The sequence below is a fragment of the Genypterus blacodes genome, unplaced genomic scaffold (assembly GCF_046128005.1).
Source record: "Genypterus blacodes isolate CSIRO-AG114 ecotype Tasmania unplaced genomic scaffold, CSIRO-AGI_Gbla_v1 ptg000055l_1, whole genome shotgun sequence".
NCBI lineage: Eukaryota > Metazoa > Chordata > Actinopteri > Ophidiiformes > Ophidiidae > Genypterus > Genypterus blacodes.
Window position 1 is genome coordinate 5,186,911 of NW_027466867.1, and position 14,042 is coordinate 5,200,952.

Here is a 14,042-nt window from a genome sequence, read left to right on the forward strand (position 1 = left end):
TGTTTCATATGTGAATGTTGTGTGTTTGTGTGTGCGTGTTGGGGTTACACTGTTTTTGTAGCTGTGTTAGACTTGTTGTTGCATTTCATTCTTACATGCACAGTTAACCAGCAGTGTACAGGTAATGATAATCCCTCCCTGATTACTTATTGATTGTGTGTTTGTTACAGTGAAACATTCTAAAACAGTTTGTGTGAATTTGTGTAATTGGCAAAGTCCAAATATGACAAAAATCAATTGGTTTATATGAGTTAATCGCTGCTATAAACCAATACATACACAAACGCTTACTGCTTATAATCCAAGATTAGATGCATTTATAATTGTAAATATATAAACATGTTTTCTTCTATCAATGAATGTCCTGCGATGTAAACTGAATATTAATGGCTTTCTGTTCTTGTCTTCACAGTGTTAAGTTTCTAGTGTTCGCCTTCTCTCTAAAGAGGAGTCGGTTACTGGTAATCACAAATTTGCGGCGGGAGCCACGTGAGCGACACGTGCGACACGGATGGGACAGATTAAAGGAGATCTTTGAGGTGACACATGGGAGAGTGAGAGACCAGAGGTTAATCACAAATATGTTTTTAAAAAAAATCAATAAATCACGTGGTCTGCTCCTCACGTTGTTACCAAAGCAGCCTCTTGAACTCCGCCCACTTTTTTGTTTTCTTCGTCTTTTTTTTCTCCTGCAAAACTGACTGAGCATTGCACTGACACAATGGGAGCAAAAAGGACTCCTGATTACACATTCCAGATGACATCACTTTTTTGACAACGTATTTGCCGCCCACGCATGGCGACTCAACTCAGCACCGCCAACACAGTGCTAGTCAACTGAGCAACCTAGCAAGATTCCGACGCGCACTTGTCTCCACGGAGGACTCAATGAACAATGTAGCATCTCCGCTAACATATTGTAGCATTTGTTGGCTGGGAAACAACTCGATCCAACCCATCGGCCATTTCTGATGAGCGAGGAATTTATGCATTCAAGGGATCTTTTAGATGTCATTTCTTCTCTTGGATTCCTTTCCCGTTGAGAAGAAGAAAACACAGAGTACATGAGAGACAAAGGATCGTCTCTGTCTCGCTCACGAAAAACGTTCACATTCCGCAAAAATGCACTAACGACAAAGTGTGCACGATAAACCAATCACGGATCTACAGCGTCAAACTTCAAAAAAACAAGACCCATTACTCAAGTTCAGAACTTGCGTATTTGGAGCGTTTGCCACTGAACCTATGTCTTCCATCCACTTCCATCGAACTGAAACACACTTACACTTACACACACACACACATACTGCCCTTGCCCACCAACACTGAGATAATCAAAAGTCAAGCACATGTAGCATCGACCCAAACACTTTCTTGTACGACATTGAACATTCGAATGACTCGCTCTATCTTTATCTCTCATGTACAGACAGGGTCGCTCCCCGAACATCCACGCCGGGGGAAAAAACGAAAGGTCTGGTAGCATGTGTTGTTGCTGAATGACCTCCTGTAAGTTACAGACTTAGGACCAACATTCCACTTAGGGTGTAAACGTTTATACTTGCCCTGATGCTTCACACTGTCTGTTTGGTAAAACGTGTTAGTCATTCCTATAAGCGACTAAGTAGTCCCTTAACTGCCACTAGCACGCCCTTATGCACAGAAGTGAAGTACAACTGTCTTACCCACGTCTGACTGACACAACACTCAGTCGTCGCACAGACTGAACGAGACAAAAGTCCTAGAGATCACGGAGACTCTTCCTCATTAATGAGAGACAGGGGCCTACCTACCTATATATATATATATATATATATATATATATATATATATATATATATATATATATATATATGTGTAAACACAACTACCACGAGAACCCTTATTACATTACATTAAAGTATTCATAAGCTGAAAGGGACCAATCGGAATAAACGTTCCCCCAACACAAAGGCCAACACTGCCAGTTAGGCACAAGTATCCTTCCCAGTTGAATACTGCCCAATCGCTCTCTTGTCCCACTTGCTGCCGACGACTTCTGAGCCGCGGGGTTGGATGTGGGGGGTCGCGAGGGCCCAACTCGGCAAAAGGGGGTAGGAAAAAAAAAGGAAAATGGACCCAAGATACGTGTAGAGCGAGGGTGGAAGTGTACAAAGAGAACAAATCTATATTTTGATAATCAAATCAACGATCCATGGCTTTCAGAGGAAGTTTGTAAGCAGGGAGAGTTAAAGAATGAAAGAAGGGGGGGCGGGGGGGGAGTAGATGCAAATGTGAATAGGGAATGAATTCAGCGGCATGAAATGGATTCAAAGTACCCGGGGGAAAAGATGGGAAAGGAGTGTTTTCATGGTGAGAGGCGGGCGAAAAAGCATTCCCCCCCCCCCCCCCCCCCCCCCCCCCGACAAAAGCACCGGGAAAACGGTGGGGAAAAAAGAGGAGCGATGATGGACTCGTGCCAATAAAAAAATTAAAAAAGACACAGGGACAACAGCAAGGAAGGGATGGACGCTGAGATAAACGAAATGAAAAAAAGTAATGCATTTTTGTAACTTTGTTTACCAGCATGACTACTTTGCATGACTGTCTTTTCTGCAAGCCCTCAGCTGAAGGGTGCTAGAGATACAAAAAAAAGTATAAATAAAATGAATTAAAAAAAGTTATATGCAATTAATGTTTAAAAAAAAGATTATAATGAAAGAGAAGAGCTATATTTTGTTTTGAAAAGTTAAAAAAATGTGAATATTGAAACATGTATGTTTGCAAAGTACACCCTGAACTATGTTTTGTTTGATGAAATCTCTCTGCTACTACTGCCCTGCATCCGCCATTCCCACTGTGTTAGAGAGCTGCCATCGCTTCCACTGAAAACCCATCCAGCCACGCATTTCCTCACTTTCCCAACTCCATCACTCCACTCATCGAACCGGCGCATTTGTTGCCAAAAAAAAAAGGGTGTTTCTCTTCTGTGTCGCTCGCAAGCTCCCCTGCGTTTTTCCTCCTTGAGTCATTTGCACAGCCACCGTAGCAGCAGCAGCAGCAGCAGCAGCAGCATTAAAACGACAGCTCTCCATTTGACTGCTTGATTAATGCACATGGTTAGCTTTTTTTCCTTTGGCAATAATAAAGAGAGTTGTCACGCGACCGTAGCAGGGAGGGCCGAGATCCTTGAGATTGTCTTTGGTGTTCGGGGGGGTTTAAGGCGCCCCCCCAATGGCAGGCGGGCACATGTTTGCCTGGAATTTGGTAGTTTGTATCACTGGAGATTTGACGAGAGATTTCAGGTTTGCATGGGGATCAACTGCCAATTTCCAAGGTTTGCATGAGATTCGGAGGACTCAGGTGTGTAGATGTCGGTGTTTAGCTATTTCCTTTCTTACATAATAAATCTTAGTATATAGGCGATGATAATGTGAACACCTCATGTAAAAAACGCATGCATTAAGACAACCAGAGTCTCCACATATATCCCCTTAGCCTCCTTTCATAGTCCTGTCGCAAATCCAGTCTTGATAACAATGAACACTGTGCCGCGTCGTACAGCCGACGACGTCGTCCCCCCAAGAGGCGTCCGACTGCTGCTCGCGCCCGCCCGAAGAGGTAGCTCGTTTTCGTTGTCAGAGGCAGTCAGTTCTTTCTTTTACCCGTTCAGACAAAGCATGTCACGCAGCTACGGCAGCTCATCGCAACGCACGCCGCAGTCACGTATGCACCAATCAAAGAGACCCAGAGCTTCCAAGATGATGTCAGTCGAAGTAGTTTTAGAGAGAAAACCGAGGATGGGAGATACCAGTGTCCACCAAGGGGGGGGGGGAGATTGATGTAGAAATGTCAGTAACGTCTCACCGTCGAGTGCTTGTCAAGCGTCTCGTCCTTTGTTGGTTTTCCATGGGTGATTCAGGCCCTGCTGGTCCAGGGCTCAGCTCAGGCAGCTGACTGGTCCTCTGTCCGTCCCCATAGTAAGCCGCAACTAGAGGCTCAGCAGTACACAAGACTCACAAGCCGATGTTTACCACAGAGGCTATTAGAGAATTTTCCTGAGCCTTTACAGTGTTACAGGGTGTTGAACTTTGTCTACTTGCAAACGTCCGTGGGATTGACGTGTTTCTTTGTTCCCCCTTTAAGAGTCTGATTTCAGTTCCTGTTTTGAAAACGGCATTAAGTGGCTCGAAATTGAGATGGTATTTCTGAGGTTAACTTCTAGCAACAGCATGCACACTTGCAAAAACACAATCTGTGTTCCCCCACCCTTCAGCAGTTTGTGCATTCTACGGCAAAGTACTGTCAATTAAAGTTCTGTCCCCGTTCACTCATGGTTAAGTTTAATTTTTCCTTGTTCTTTACATTGTGAAGTGCTTTGCTCATGTCAGGCCTGACAAAGATGTCCTTCCTTTTATATTGCGTACTACTGCCATTTGATTTAGTCACGTTGAACAAGATGAGTAACAATGTCAACAGTGCTAAGTCTGTTTTATTTTTCAACACGTTTCCAAGCTGTTGTGAAAATGTTACTAATATTTGCTGCATAAAAGAAACATAACCAAAAGAACAAAATGCTTCATATGATAAGTTGTTAACTCTTACAAACCATGTGTTACAAATATTATGACATCATCTTCATATGTTTGGATGGTGTTACATGACATGGTGTCACTCCCATCATATCTTGTTTTACTTACAGTTGTTGTTGAAATCTAACTCATGAATTAATTTCCATTTTTTATTTTTACATTTTGAGAAACACTGTATGCAATCTGCACCGCGAATGCCACTGATCGACACTTACTGTATGCCCGCTGAGACACACATTTGGTCGTCAGATCTAGATGATTGCAACACATGTATAGTGGCTTTATGGCTTTCTATAGACTAACTTAGCAATCATGTTGTTAACAAGAAAAAAAAGGTTTCACTTATGAAGTGATGAGAGTTGTTTTAGTGGAAATATTACCACAGTGGATAGATTATTTTACTATATTTTGTATCTTATTTTAATTAGAAAATGCATATCTATCCGTCCGGAAGTCATGCCAAAACACATACATCTAATGTTACAATCCAACATCATGCATTCATATAAGCATTCCAAAGACAAAAGATGTATGTTCATTTCACACGCCATCACATTCTATAAAACAGACTTAGGTACTATCTTTAGCTCATTGTACTGCGGTCTTAGTAGGAGAGTGAATGAGGAGGCGAGGTGGTCACTGGAGTATCTGAACTATGAATTAGCCGGATTTTATTTTTGAAATGTTGGAACACAAAGAACAACTCATTAAGAACTGTATAAAGTATATTTCAATGGAATGTTCATGATCTATCTTTTTATATTTTGAAGAAAAAATAGAAACATATCAATAAAGTGTCATAACTGAAACATATTTCTACTATTGAGACTTAAAATGTATGAATGTCAATGCGAATTTAATGTGAACCTTCTCCATAGCAGCTTGAATGAATTAACTGATTAACAGTCATGAGATGCTTTTTTCAGAGACATTAAAATTGCTTAAATTCATTGAACTGAACTTAAAATAAATGAAAAAGTAACATCAATGGTGTGCCAGTTTGTTTTAGATGTTTAAGCTGACACAAATGTGTGTTTCTGTGCATGCTGTGCATTCTGTGCTATCACACTTACACTTTCCTGCATTCTGGCATCGTGATTGACACATTACATACAATCATTGACAGTAAATTTTTGCCAGTGAGTCATCCTGAGCTTCTTAAATAAGGATCTGTCAAATAATGGTAATCTATAAATTCTGAGGTTAGCTGTAACTGTGTCGTGATATACAAGAGCGATGAGATAACACACAAGCTCTCCCCCTGGTGTTCAATATCATAAGTGCAACTGACCCCTAATGTCTGTAAAACCTGACACCGCTGTTATTAAATATGTATGTTAAATCTTTACGAGAGAGGAGTACTACTATTTTTATTTTTAAAACGAAAACTGTGATATCACTTACGGCGTCAATGAGGTGCTGCTGTGACCAGGTAGGAACCATAGTCACTGACGGTGTTCCCGACGGAATTTTACACGGGTGCAAGTTCCATACGTACCGAAATTGTACATAGACAAACGTTTTGAGCAGTGTTGCCACTTTAGCGTCTTTCTCGCTAAATCTGGTGGCTTTCAAAATCCTCTTTGCGACTTTTTTTTTAGTCAAAAGCGACTAGCGACAAATTTAGCGATTTTTTCTGGTGTTCTGGAGACTCTGAAGTATCGTTCGGCAGTAACTGTCCACCTTCTCTCCTCCAGCGTTCATTACAATTACACCCAACCCGACAATTGTGCAAATTAGGTGAGTGTGTCATTAGGCGACTTTTAGGACAGCTTATAGCGACTTTCCTTACTGAGGAGTTAGCAGCAGTGGGCTTGTGGATTTATTGAACAGGAGAAAGGCGTGTAGTCATTTGGTTGGACTTTTGAACAGAAAGAGTACAGAGGTATAATGTAGTCGCTGATCTCATGATTACATCAAGTGATGATCCCACGGTTTACATTACTACATTAAAGTATTTCCAGTCTGTGTCTTTTGGGAGGACCTGACCTTTAACCATAGTCCCTGGGCATATCTCCCAAATCTCCAGTTAGACCACCTGGAGTTGTTTAAATCCTTTAATACAACCACATGTGTCAACTGCATGTCAATAGTCCTGCTTGAACCTCTTGAACCTGGATGCCTCCAGCTGAGTGTCCTCCAGTAAGGTCAGGGAGACAAACTAGATCGCCTCACAGCACCTTCCTTCCTGATCCTCCACATACATTGATTTAATCATTACAATACATGCAAGACGAATGAGTCAAGAAGCAGATATGAGATGGGCACGGTGTGTGTGTTGTTATGTTGTACACAAAATGCTGAAAGAGTGTATGCCCTACGCAGACATGGGGAATATTAAATTATGTAATACTAACACATAAAAACTAATGATCAATTAATACCAATAAAACCTATTACTTGTACTCTGTCAATCAGCTTTGAGTCTGTGTGTACCTCCTCTCCTTGTTTTTCAAAAAGCCCATATCTTGGCGAATTTAAGAGCTAGAGCTCTGAAATTGAAAAACAGAGCATCTACAGGGCACGAGGATGCCCTACGCAGCCATGTCTACGTATGCCCTACGCAGACATGGCTGCGTAGGGCATTTCATGCCCTACGCAGCCATGTCCTATGGCGGCTCAGCGGATGTTCTCAGCAGGGCTGCGTGGTACACCGGGTTTGCTGTTGGGGGGCCAACTAGGTATTGACCAAGTTGCTCCCCAAAGCTATTGGGGCCCAACTAGGTATTGACCAAGTTGGACTCCAAAGCTACTGGCGGCCATCTGGGCAGACACCCAGTTGGCTACCATAGCTATTGGGGGCTGACTAATTTGGCAGTCAATTTACATCTATTTTATTAAAAGTATTGCTCTGAGCATTGTATGCTAACAATGACTGTAACACATAGCCTGTGCCTGCAAAGGTGTATGTTGCCTACTGACATGGACTTGTTAAAGAGATAGAGACATATCTCTCTTTGGAGGTGTCAGCAAAATGGTCAGCTCACAGAGCCAACATTTTACTGACACCTTGGCTACGACAGCGTACTGGGTATCCAACAGGTCGTCTACCACAGCCAACCACCTGTAGCCAATAGCCCTGCTGAGAACATCAGCTGAGCTGCCATGGCCGACCTCGGTCCCCCAACTCGCTTCGTTTGACTGGCTCAGCCCCCCTAGGGGGGCAGACATAGAGGTGCAACATACAGCGCACTCCCCCCCCCCCCTTGTGGCAGCTCCCCGAAGGGGGGCAGACACAGGGCCTCCTCGTGCCCTGTAGATGCTCTGTTTTTCAATTTCAGAGCTCTAGCTCTTAAATTCGCCAAGATATGGGCTTTTTGAAAAACAAGGAGAGGAGGTACACACAGACTCAAAGCTGATTGAAAGAGTACAAGTAATAGGTTTTATTGGTATTAATTGATCATTAGTTTTTATGTGTTAGTATTACATAATTTAATATTCCCCTCTCCCTTTGTACCAAGTTTGTGTCGTGAAACTACTCCTGGCTCAGTTCGCACTTGGCTCATAGTGTCGAGTTGTCTTTTATTGAGGCTTTAGTTCCCCCTTGTGGCCATTCTGTAAACCGCAAACAACAGACAAAGAATGATGTGCTGTCAATTTTAAGGCAGATCATCTTTCAGATTTTCAACATCTGCTTCACCTAATTTGAACCTTAAAATGCCACGCTCACATGCTGGTGCACCGCCTGTACACAGTGTTTCAAAATGAAAACGTGGTTCAAAATTAAAAAAGAGGTATTCAGTTAAGACCATTTGTAATAAACGCTATATTTAAAGTCTTGCTTTTCACGTTTGCAATCCTATGAAGGTAACTTTTCATTCAATTTAATAAGTCAACACAGCTTTTGAATCTGTTGTGTACATAAACGATTTCACTTGTTATGTTGTACACAAAATGCTGAAAGAGTGTATCTTTGTTTGAAGGAATTAAACATTTTGCTACAATGTTCATTGTTGAACGTTTCATCCCTTGCCTGCTTTCCCCCGGGTAGCCACTGGGTGGCACCAATTGATGACTTTAAAATCATCAAAAGCAACAGCAAAGAACACAACAACATAGATAAAGACATCAACTGGTGAGTGTATCATCACAGTTGTGAGTGTCTCTTTTATGCAATTACGACAAGGTTGTGAGTTCGAGGCCTGACCTCTCCCAAATCTCCAGGAAGACCAGCTGGAGCTCTAGAAATCTTTTAATACAACCACGTGTCTCCTGCATGTCAGGGTTTGCAATAGTCTATCCTGCTTGAACCTCTTCAACTGTCAACTGAGTGTCCTCCAGTAAGTTCAGGGAGACAAACTAGATCACCTCAATGCACCTTCCTCCCTGCACCTCCACATACATTGATGTACACTACGTGTTTTACTTTTAAGAACCATATTTCAGCCTGTTTATTGAATTGAGTTCGTGTTGGTTCAAAGGCGATTCCTGGTTTCACCGGTTGGGGCGCTGTCGCCATTTGAGACCAGGAGAGCAGCAGGTGAAATAAGCGAAGGAGTGAAACGGTATGTTATTGTTGTCGTCTCGTTATTTCTCTTATCAGGTCGGCATTGTGCTTAAGTACAGATATGTGCTCACAACATGCAGCGCCATGTTTACTACATGATGCCACTGCATTTGAGTCAGAAGAACAGTTTAAAAGTCTGTTTGCGTGTTTAAAGTTCTAATGAACTCTCCCCACTTAGGTAGCTCGGTGCTAATGTTGGCTAGCAGTGTACGTAATGTGTGCGTGTGTGTGTTGTATTAACTGTTTCACCAACAGATTTCTGGACGTTGTGTTTGCATTTATCAAACATTGTGTGAAGTCTTTTCAGGTCAACTCATCACTCGATTCCAAGTCCAGTCTAAGAAGTCCAAACCACTGGGAATAGTTCAGATTTAGGCCCGTGTGTGCTTCTGGCACAGAATCTATCGACCCTCTATTCAGATTTCATTGACGTTGAATGATGTGTGGATAAGAAATAATTATTATTCTTAATAATAATAATCAATATTGTCAATCTTGATTCTTCCATGTATATATAGTTATTATGATATCGATTTTAACCACGTCAACTTTGAAGTTGGATGTGTATATGTCGCCCTCTTGTGGTTAAAATAGAATACTGCACTCAGCAGCTCTTCAGAAAACAGATAAAGAGAAACAAGTTGCTGATCACAAGTTGAGGATGTGTTTATTCGGAAACTTTGATGTAAATAATTTGTATTTATTCTGACTTGAGTAGCTGGACTGTAGTAGTGCACAGCAGGCCCTTGTAGCCAGTAGACTCCACAGAGTCTGTCCAGTCGTACCAGACGCTCATGCTTCTGATTCATGACTTTGTGAATGTCTGGCATAACTGCTGCTTCAGGTCCTTGTAGGCAGTAGACTATTCTGAGACTCTTTAGATTCTCCGGCCTAAAACGACCAGCTGTGTGTCTACAACAGCAGGCCACCAGAGCACAGCTGAGCTGAGTTACTGGGTGTAGAACTTCAAACTCTAAGCTGAGGTCGAACCTCCTCCTTGGCTGAGTTGTGGCGCAGTGATCTTGGTTTCACTCCTGTTTATGGGAGGAGCCTAATGTAAGAGCAGTCAGGATGTCTTGGTTTTAGGTCGAATCCTGCTTTCGCCACTAGGGGGCGGTGTCTCCATGTGAGAGCAGGTAATCAGCAGGTGAAACCAGCGAACGAGAGAAGCCGTGTGGTTGGTGTCGCTACCAGGTCGGTGTTGTGTTTATAGTTCATATATGTGCTTGATGTGCTACAAGATGTTACTGCACTCTACAAACAACAGGCAGGAAGTCAGGTGTTTACGTTCCCGCTGAAAGGTTAGAGCCGTTTAGCCTTCGTGGCGACGCATCGGTATTGAGCCATTACGGTGTGTGTGTGCCTGTTAAATCCATGCTACGGAGGGGTACAGTAGTGTGTGTGTATGCAGTAGTGACTGTTTGTTGTGTGAATGTTTTTATACGTGTATACACACACGTGTGCCTGTGTAAGTGTGTCTGTGCGTGCATATGTGTGTGTGTGTATGCGTGTGCTGTTTTAAATGTTTGCTGTATTTCTCAAGCTGTGGTGTTTGGATGCTGCGTTTGAAAATTTTAGAGCTCTAGCTCTTTAACTGACCAAGATACGGGCTTTTTAAAAACAAATGATTTGGTCCATGGTTACACTGTCGCTCTGGAAAACTGGACCAAAAACGAAATTTTCCCCAAACTTACGGAAGATGATCCTCGTGTCCTGTAGAAGCTGCGTTTGAAAATAAGGTAAAGTATTTGTTATTATATATATTATATTACACTTAGACTAACTACTTTACTTTAATCTTACTGCTAATTTATTTGAAATATGTTCAATAAGTAAATATATAAATGACTTTTTGAGATGTGAACACATATCGACTTATACGCTAAGTCGATTGAATAACTAAAAATATCCTGTTTAAGTCATTTAGGAAAATGGGACCAAACTTTTTTTTTTTTTTTTTTTTTTGTGATGTCAGCACCAAATCAAAGAGACAAAAGAAAAAAATTTAGGCTTCTAAGGTTGGGTGGGCGGTGGCTCATTGATAAGGCACGCGTCTGGGAACCAGGCACACGCTCCGGTGCTGGTTCGCCTCCAACCTCGGTCCCTCACTCTCCAGCTGGTAGCTGGAGAGTTGCCTGTTACCCTCCGGTCCAGAGCCTGTTACCTTCCGGTCCCCGCGCCCACCTAGGCACGGAATCTACTGCATTCAGTCAGTCTGTCAGAGAGAGTGACAGACACATAGCGAGAGACTGATACTCATAGTAGAACACATCACGTAGAGTTAGGGACACACAGTGTGTCGCTCGGGCTGCGTGGCAGGCACAGTTCTTGTGTCTGGCACCAGAACGAGTGATGCACTGTGATAGAACATATAGGAACACATAGGCACTGACACACAGACAGGCAGGCAGGGTGCGGAAGAGGAGGTGCTTTTAAATAAACTCACTAAGTGTTTCACTGAGAAAGATAGATGGCAGAAAAAACATGGGAAATTTTTTTTTTCTTTAGCTCAGAGGGTTAAGCTGATGGTTGGTGATCACAAGGTTGGGAGTTCAAGTCCCAGTTACAGGAAGGTAACTGGCTCTGGACCGGAGGGTAACAGGCAACTCTCCAGCTACCAGCTGGAGTGTGAGGGACCGAGGTTGGAGGCGAACCAGCACCGGAGCGTATGCCTGGTTCCCAGACGCGTGCCTTATCAATGAGCCACCGCCCACCCAACCGTAGAAGCCTCAATTTTTCTTTTGTCTCTTTGATTTGGAGCTGACATCACAAAAAAAAAAAAAAAAAACGTTTGGTCCCATTTTCCTAAATTACTTCACATATGACTTTAACAGGATATTTTTAGTTATTCAATCGACTTAGCATATATGGTAATGTCTTGTTTGGATCTCAACTACGTGTTCACATCTCAAAAAGTCATTTATATATTTACTTATTGAACATATTTCAAATAAATTAGCAGTAAGATTAAAGTAAAAATTTAGTATTTGGTCCAGTTTTCCAGAGCGACAGTGTAACCATGGACCAAATCGTTTGTTTTTAAAAAGCCCGTATCTTGGTCAGTTTAAGAGCTAGAGCTCTAAAATTTTCAAACGCAGCATCCAAATACCACAGCTTGAGAAATACAGCAAACATTTAAAACAGCACACGCATACACGCACACACATGCACGCGTACACAGGCACACATACACGCATACACACACTTCTGTACCCCCCGTAGCATGGATTTAACACGCACACACCGTAATGGCTCAATACCGGTGCGTCGCCACGAAGGCTAAACGGCTCTGACCTTTCAGCAGGAACATAAACACCTGACTTCCTGCCTGTTGTTTGTAGAGTGCAGTAACATCTTGTAGCACATCAAGCACATATATGAACTGTAAACACAACACCGACCTGGTAGCGACACAACAACCACACGGCTTTCTCTCGTTCGCTGGTTTCACCTGTTGATTACCTGCTCTCACATGGAGACACCGCCCCCTAGTGGCGAAAGCAGGATTCGACTTAAAACCAAGATTCGACTTAAAACCAAGACATCCTGACTTCTCTACATTAGGCTCCTCCCATAAACAGGAGTGAAACCAAGATCACTGCGCCACAACTCAGCCAAGGAGGACGTTCGACCTCAGTTTAGAGTTTGAAGTTCTACTTTATCAAAAAATATTAGCAGTACTCTCTCTCTCTCTACACCAGGAAAAGGAGCCATCTTGTGGTGATTTGTGAGAATACACACGCTTGTTTCAAATTAACAAATGATTTATTCAATCACAACTTTGCATTATATGCGTCCATTTTAAAGCCAGTTTACGTGAACATTTAAATATAATAATAAACGAGAATCCAATGTGTACTCGCAACTTTATCAGCAAAAAAGTCAAAAAGTGTTTATTCACAGTATTTGAATTTATTCAATACATTGTGGTGTTCAAAAACTGACCACTGAGATGAATCTTTTGCGCCACAAAGCATAACATGTGTGGACTCAAATGTAAAAAACAAATAACAGGTAACATATATAATAATAAAAAAATGCTTTTTTGAAAAGCATAAATAACCTTTGATGTTAACAACATCTGCCCCCCGCAGGGCATGCAGCGCACACCCCAAGGAGCAGAGACCTCAGCAGCGCCACACCAGCCGTCTTGCTGAAGATGAAGGAGAAGGCAGAAGGTGCTTATAAGCACAGCACCGACCTGATAACAGGGAAATAACAAGACAACAATCACATGGGGTTCTCTCGTTCGCTTGTTTCACCTGCTGATTTCCTGGTCTGAAATGGCGACAACGCCCCCGACTGGCGAAAGCAGGAATCGACTTTGAACCAATATGAATTTAATGCACAGGCTGAAATGTGTTTTTTAAACATAAAACAAGTATTTCAAATCACAAAATGCCAATGCAATTCTAGTTTGTAGCTCACTAGTTATCTGTGATCTCACACATTTATACACACAACCCATCTCCCCATCTCATATCTGCTTCTTGACTCATTCATCTTGCATGTATTGTAATGATTAAATCAATGTATGTGGAGGATCAGGAAGGAAGGTGCTGTGAGGCGATCTAGTTTGTCTCCCTGACCTTACTGGAGGACACTCAGCTGGAGGCATCCAGGTTCAAGAGGTTCAAGCATGGATGGACTATTGACATGCAGTTGACACATGTGGTTGTATTAAAGGATTTAAACAACTCCAGGTGGAGATTTGGGAGATATGCCCGGGGACTATGGTTAAAGGTCAAGTCCTCCCAAAAGACACAGACTGAAAATACTTGAGTGTAGTAATGTAAACGATGGGATCACCACTTGATGTAATCATGAGGTCAGCGACTACATTATACCTCTGTACGCTTACTGTTCAAAAGTCCAACCAAAGGACTGCACGCCTTTCTCCTGTTGAATAAATCCACAAGCCCACTGCTGCAAACTCCTCAGTAAGGAAAGTCGCTATAAACTGT

The 14,042-nt window shown here is 42.3% G+C and overlaps 1 protein-coding gene across 1 annotated transcript in view; it reads left to right on the forward strand.

Annotated features, from left to right (window-relative positions):
- LOC143002171 (voltage-gated potassium channel KCNC1-like) overlaps nt 1-5,559 on the forward strand; it is a 33,145-nt gene extending 27,586 nt beyond the window's left edge. Inside the window, exon 5 of the mRNA XM_076152144.1 lies at nt 413-5,559. The gene's annotated coding sequence lies outside the window, so the exon portion shown is untranslated. The remainder of the gene's footprint in view (nt 1-412) is intronic.
- Nucleotides 5,560-14,042: the final 8,483 nt, after the last annotated feature.